The following is a 7143-nucleotide window of genomic DNA, read 5'->3' as shown; positions in this document are numbered from 1 at the left end:
TTTCGAATGCGTGCGTCGATAGTAATGCACACCAGTCCTTGCAGACACTCTTACACTTGGCCGCTAAATCTTTAGAGCAATGTTTGCATCTTTTGGTCCCCGTCAACGTCTTTAAACTTCTGAAAATCAATATGAAAAAATGACAAAGTTAATAAATATATCAACAATTATGACCAGTCAAGTTTTTTGCGACTTTGCGCTAAATTAGTTACAAGTATGAGTAAACCGTAATTTGCATAATCAATATGTACGGGTCAAACGGGTCTATATGCATATAAATTTTCGTATTCGCCTCGGATTCGCACTGCATCAACCAGCGAATAGCCCTGTTTTTGACTATTTGTTAGGAAACTTTATTAGTAAGTATTGAAGAAAATCTCAATCAACTGGATCTCTGAAGAGGATAACAGTCCTGAAGATCACAGCAAGATGAAGAAAATCAGATAGGACAACTGAAATGCAAAGTATCTACTACAAAGAATCACAAGTTGATCAAGAGTTGATTTGGATTATCAGAGAAGGTCATTTCTGATGAAAGATCATCAGTTTCTGACAATTCTGATCATCAGACTTTCTGATGATTTGTTCACCAGAATTTCTGATGAAGTGGTTTATCAGAAATTCTGATGAAAGCCCCACTTGTCTAAAAATCACAACTCTATCCTGCCACCCATGACCGAAGCATGACATTATTGGTTATCATGATTACAAATGCAACTTGAACGATGGATTCAATGAATATGTCGAATTGCTACTTTACGCAGGACTTATTGCATGAATAAACAATTGTTTATTCATGTCCACAGCCGTCTATAAATAGAAGGCTCGAGAGGCAGAAGATACTTGAGTTTGAAGCTTAGCATTCATATACAAACACTCAAACTCCACTGCTCTTCTCACCCACAGAAATCAAGATTCATTTGTATTAGATAATAATCTTACAATCACCTTGTTAAACTAATTTGTTTCAAAGTGATATAAACTTGATAATTCTGTAGGTCTTGTTTCTTGAAAGTCTGATTTCCATTTCCGCACATCTTTTTCACATATACTGAAATCACTTGCCATATTACGTAAAAAGAAGTTGTTAAGGTCATACTGGGTCCAACACTATTAATGTGCTTTTGTGCAAACTGGTATGATGTTACATGGTCTCGAGTATGGAGTTATCTACTTATTGACTGTTCGTGCGTTTTTTGTGAACGGGTCAGGTTTAGGAAAATTAAGAGTTACTAAAATTTAAGAAACTGTGTTATAAGGATAGTTGACCCGTTTAGCTGGGCTTGAGTATGGAGTTATCGATTGTTCATGCGTTTTGACTTCAACGGGTGAGGTTTAGGAAAAAAAACAAGAATTAGTAAAATTTAAGATTTAGTGTTATAACAAAGATAGACGATAGCTGACCCGTTTGCTCGGGATGCAAACTGGTATGGTGTTACAAATTGGTCAACAGTAACGCTTATGGAGTTATCGCATTTTCATGTAGTTTTGTGCAAACTGGTATGGTCAGATGGTGTTACATAATCATCAAACAGGTCAATTGGTAATCGTAAATTCGCATTACCATAAAACTATGACTAAACCGTATGGAGTAAAGTATAATAGTACCAGCAGCAGCGTCCCTTTATTAATAGACGAGTAAACGTACTCATACCTGGTAATCGAAACAGCTTCTGATCTTCGCGTTACGGCGGAGTTAACAAGATGGGCCGAAAACATAATTCAATAAGGCTTGCCATTATTTGTATTCACCATCTTGTGCCATATCCAGCAGATCTTCAATAATTGACCGGTTTATTTACTTATAATGTCAAATAGGTGAAATAAAAAAGTTCAGCTCAAAAGGGAAGGGGTCAAATGGGTGGAAGGTATCTTAAAACTATACATCTAATGCATACATATCCTAATTGCTTTCTTTGAAGATTTTAAATATTAATGTTACAAGTAATTTTTTTTAAGAATGGACATAATGATAATAACTGAAAGCTAAAAGGACAAATGTGTGCTTGTACATTGTACATAGACGAGTTGAATAAAGAATAAATTATATAAGAAAAAAAATACTGGTCATAAATCAAAATTTTATAAAACACTTATATAAACCAAGTAACCTAACCTGCAAAGATGTAAAAAGGGAAGTCGTAGTTAAAATCACAAGCTCTTTATACCTTGCTTTTAGCTTATCTGGATGTTACAAACTAAGTCAACCTAATGAGTTAATGGTCAAATTTATGTAGCTTATTCAAGCAATACTCACAATTTGAGTCTGTCCGATTATTTGGTACTGAAAACATTTTTATTTGGTAGTTTTGTTGAAAGCGGGTATGTTGGTTCATGTAACTTGCATGATGAGTTACATTATAATAATAAAGATGTTCATGTGTTTTTTGTGAACGGGTCAGGTTTAGAAAAATTAAGATTTACTAAAATTTTAAGAAATTGTGTTATAACGATAGTTGACCCGTTTGCCCGGGCTTGAGTATGGAGTTATCGATTGTTCATGCGTTTTGACTTCAACGGGTCAGGTTTAGAAAAAACTAAGAATTAGTAAAATTTAAGATTTAATGTTATAATAACGACAGGCTATAGCTGACCCGTTTGCTCGGGATGCAAACTCGTATGGTGTTACAAATTGGTGAAAAGTAACGGTTATCGAGTTATCGCATTTTCATGTATTTTTGTACAAACTGGTATGGTCAGATGGTCTTACATAATCGTCAAACGGGTCAACTGGTAATCGTAAATATGCATTACCATAACACTATGACTAAAATGCATGGAGCAATGTATAATAGTACCAGCAGCAGCGTCCCTTTATTAATAGACGACTAAACGTACTCATTCCTGGTAACCAGAACAGCTTCTGATCTTGTTTGACGTATGAAACAGATGCGGTTTGCCAATGGACAATTGTTACTTAATATTGACTTAAATTTGGCTAATGGACAAATATAACAAAAGAGATATAAGACATAAGAGCAGTGTTTGAGCTTTCGTCCACTACGTAAGGCACCGTTTCGCTTATTTTAAAACCAAGCCTTGAACCGTTGCTAAAGCGAAAAGAATCATATATTATGTTAAATTTTATATTAAAATAACTAATAACAAAATAAACAATATGCACTGAACAAATCCTGAAACTAAATAACAAATAACAAAACAAGGTATTTTTTAACCTCTTTGAAACCCCCACCAGTATCATTTTTTCCTCTATTTCGATATGCTGCAAACTAATTACGTTAACGATGAGTCATTATAACCAGAAGATGAAGGACAATCGATTATTTATTAAACGATAGAGAGAGATGATGGGTCGTGAATCACTAAAACCACTAATCATACGCCATGCCAAATACACCAGTAAGTTTTTCAGACTAAAACGTATACAAGTAAGTCTATTATTCTTATGCGAACCGATGAAATACGAAAATCAAATCAGGAATTCACAAAGTATTAAAACACGACAGAATTGGCACCTGAGATAGGGGGTTTCCGGATGCAGCTGTGTGAAATAAGGAGCGTGTGTGGACCTGGTTCACAATTGAGAAAGTTACAATGTATTGAGTGGAACCAAAAGGAGAAGAGTGGGTAATCCAAACCTGATAACAGGGCACTGAAGTGGCAAAGAAGTACATAATTGAAGCATGGGTTACATCTTAAATAATGGTGGATCAGGAGCAAATTCAATCATCGTCTTCAATTTTACGTTCCGTTTCATTATTCTGGATGACTATTAGGTTTCTTCAGGGCATTGTCAGCATTTTTTACTTGTACATATTGAGTTTCTTCAGGGGAAGTGCAGGAAAGGTTTTTGTGTGCGTGAGTATGAAGTATCGGCAAAATTACTATTATACCCTCTAAGTGTCTTAAAATTTGCTATTTTTTACAATTTAACCCTTATAAAATAAGCACTTTTTACTTGTACATATTGCATAAAATGGTGGACGCGATTTAAGTGTACATCACATTTGTTTTATATAGTTATATAGGTATAATATTTTTTTCAATCCAATTCAGGTTTGGTTGGGTTAGATCTAAGACATAAATTCTTACCAATAATTAGTTTTTTTAGAAACTCAATTTTTCTTTTGCATTTTAAGTATTGAAATCAATAATATTCTAAAAATATAGTGAAAACTCAACAGTTGTTTTAAGTTTTGTTTACCGAATATCTTTTTTAGAGAAGCATTTCCAAAAATGTGAACGAAAGATATAAACTATATACGTAAATGGAAATTCTAAGGGTCTGTTTGGTATGAGGTAATGGAATGGACGAGTGAATGGAATAGACAAGGTAATGGAATGGACGGGTGAATGCAATGGATCATTACCATTCCATGTCTTGTTTGGTTACCATGTGAGAATGAAATGAATTATTATTGTGTATTGTATGGCAGGCAAGAAAAACGAAGGTATAAAATCATCGGTAAGTGGTGGTGGTAGTGATTGTGGGTGGTTATAGGTGGCGGTGGTGGTGGCGATGGGTGGTGGCGGCGGCGGTGAGTGGCGGTGGAGGCGGCGACAGCAGGTGGCAGTAACGGGGGTGGCGGTGGCGGCCGTCGGTGGTGTTTGGTGGCGGTGGAGGTGTAGGTGGGTGGCGGCGGCGACGGTTGGTAGTGACGGTGGTTGTGGCGTCGACGGTGGTGATGGGTGGTAGCGGTGGGTGGCGTTGGTGGCACTGTGGCAGTGGTGGTTGGGTAAAGTTCTTGCCTCGTTCAGTGTATAGATCTTGCGAGGACTTGATTCAAGCTTATTAGGACTTCCCTTGAGGCAGATAGCATCAAATCGGGGGAAATAAGAACGACTTGTAATCTCTTATAAATAAACTACTATTAAAACTTTAAGCCGACCTTGCGGGACTTTATCACTGCTAACTCAGACCAATATGGCCGAGGGTAGCGTTGCCTCCAAAAGAGGGACATGCAACTTTTTGCCTTAATAACTTACTTAATTATCTTTCAATAATCCGGCCTTGCGGGACTGTATCCCTACTGACTCAGACCAATATGCCTGAGGATAGCGTTGCCTCCATAAGAGGGACACGACACTATAACTAAGATAATCTCTTAAAAAACCCAAAGCGCGGAAATCATCAATGGATATACAAATGACGAGTCAGATCCAAGTTATTCTATCTTGTCTATCTGGTTTATTTATTTATTTAGTTTCTTTATTTTTATTTATCATTAACAAAAGTTTTCTCTTAATATTTTGTTAGATTAGACGTCGACAATATTCCGGTATTAAAAGTTCTTGTGTCTTTGGACGACCTCGGTATCTTACCATCACTATACTACGCCAACGATGGGTGCACTTGCCTTAACGTGTTATAGAGATTGATAGTTTTATATCGTATTTTATAAATTTAAAACTTGATAAAAGAGTAAAAGGTACTAAAAATATATCAATCATTACACGCTCTAACACGTCAGTTGCCTCCCACATTAAGGCGTAAGTCTGTCGTGCTCGTATGTGACATGCTTGTGTGTATAACGAAGTATATATTCAACTAACCACACAATTTACACTAATCAATTTCTTTTAGTTCTTTTATTTATATATATTTAGTTAATCTGTAACCTTTACTATGTAATAAATTTTTGAGTAAATTACAAAACCGTTCTTTATTTTTAAACCAAATTTCAAAGACTGTCTTTTGCCTTTGAATTGACGGGAATTGTACTTTCTATTTTTAAATCTTGCACGTTATTTCATTTGGCCCTAACCCGCTTAATTTTTACCGTTAAGTTAGGTCATGTGCAAATAATATGAGGGTAGTTTAGTCTTTTCCCCTACCCTTTTCATCCCCCCATGTAAATAATTAAAAAATATCTCTCTATAAACATAGACACCATCTCCCCCTAAGACAAATCAGATTTCCGGCCACCACCACCACCCCACATAACGCACCTCCATTGTTGCAACCCCAGCATCGTATAACCCACTTCTATTGCTACAACCACGTTAAAACCACCATCACCACCAACCCACCACCGCTGCAACCCCACCATAACCCCTCAAGTCTAACTTGTCTCGTAACTTGATAACTAGAGCTTCACCGAAACCATAGTCACCATCACTAGAGACGGAGACTAGGGTTTCTAACCACAATCGACCTTCAATAAATATCACACTAATCGATAACGAGACTAATAACCCACTAAGAGTGCGGAATCCTCTTAGTAGATCGGACGAACATAGAAACAAGTATTATGATGAAGAACACATAATTCCAAACAATCTGATCTTCTATGATTATCGAACACGAATGTTTACAATCACTCGAGATCACACAATCACACGAATTCGCATCCAATTACGTGCGTTTTCTCTCTCTCTCTCACAAACTCTCTATAACGCTCTCACAACGTCTTACCTAAACCCTAATGCATTGAGCTGTTTATATAAAACAACCATGCATACTAGGCCAAACCCAACATTACGATTAACATAAACTCGGAACAATACAAACACCATAAGTCAGACAAGCAGCTTCAGAACTTCAGAAACTTAACTTGGAACCCAACAATCCTCTGACATCATAAACACATACCATATATAACTCAATAACTCAGAACATCCTAAGCCATCAATAATTCGGACCATTCCTCAATAATTCGGACCAACTTGATCTTGTATAACTCGGAACCTTGAATATTTCGGAACTCTAGGTCTTCATTACTTCTGAACTTTGTCTTTAAGATAGAAATATTGTTAGTATTATAAAAATACATGAATGTTAACAACAATAGATCAAAATTTGAACAATTTAAAACATAACTATTGTTCTTATTATAAAAATACATGAATGAATGCATGTTGGGAAACTAAAAAAACTGGACAATCAAAGAAACAAATATTGATAAAAGGTATATAATATACAATAATATTATGTAACCAATTGAACAATACTGATAAAAAACCGTTTTATATGTTACATGAAAATATCATCAAACATGTTCTAATAACTTAAACTGCATAAACTTGATAGTTCAAATCTTTCAAATAAATATGGATTTAAAACCTTAAAAACACGTTTAAATAGATCGAAATCAAGAAATTGTTACAACATTCAACTAACCTATTATGTTGAATGAAGAATCGCGTTCGATTGTCATGTCAGATTTAGGGTTTCAACATAAA

The sequence above is a fragment of the Helianthus annuus genome, chromosome 12, assembly GCF_002127325.2.
Source record: "Helianthus annuus cultivar XRQ/B chromosome 12, HanXRQr2.0-SUNRISE, whole genome shotgun sequence".
NCBI classification, from domain to species: Eukaryota; Viridiplantae; Streptophyta; class Magnoliopsida; order Asterales; family Asteraceae; genus Helianthus; species Helianthus annuus.
Note: the sequence above shows the minus strand (reverse complement) of the source record.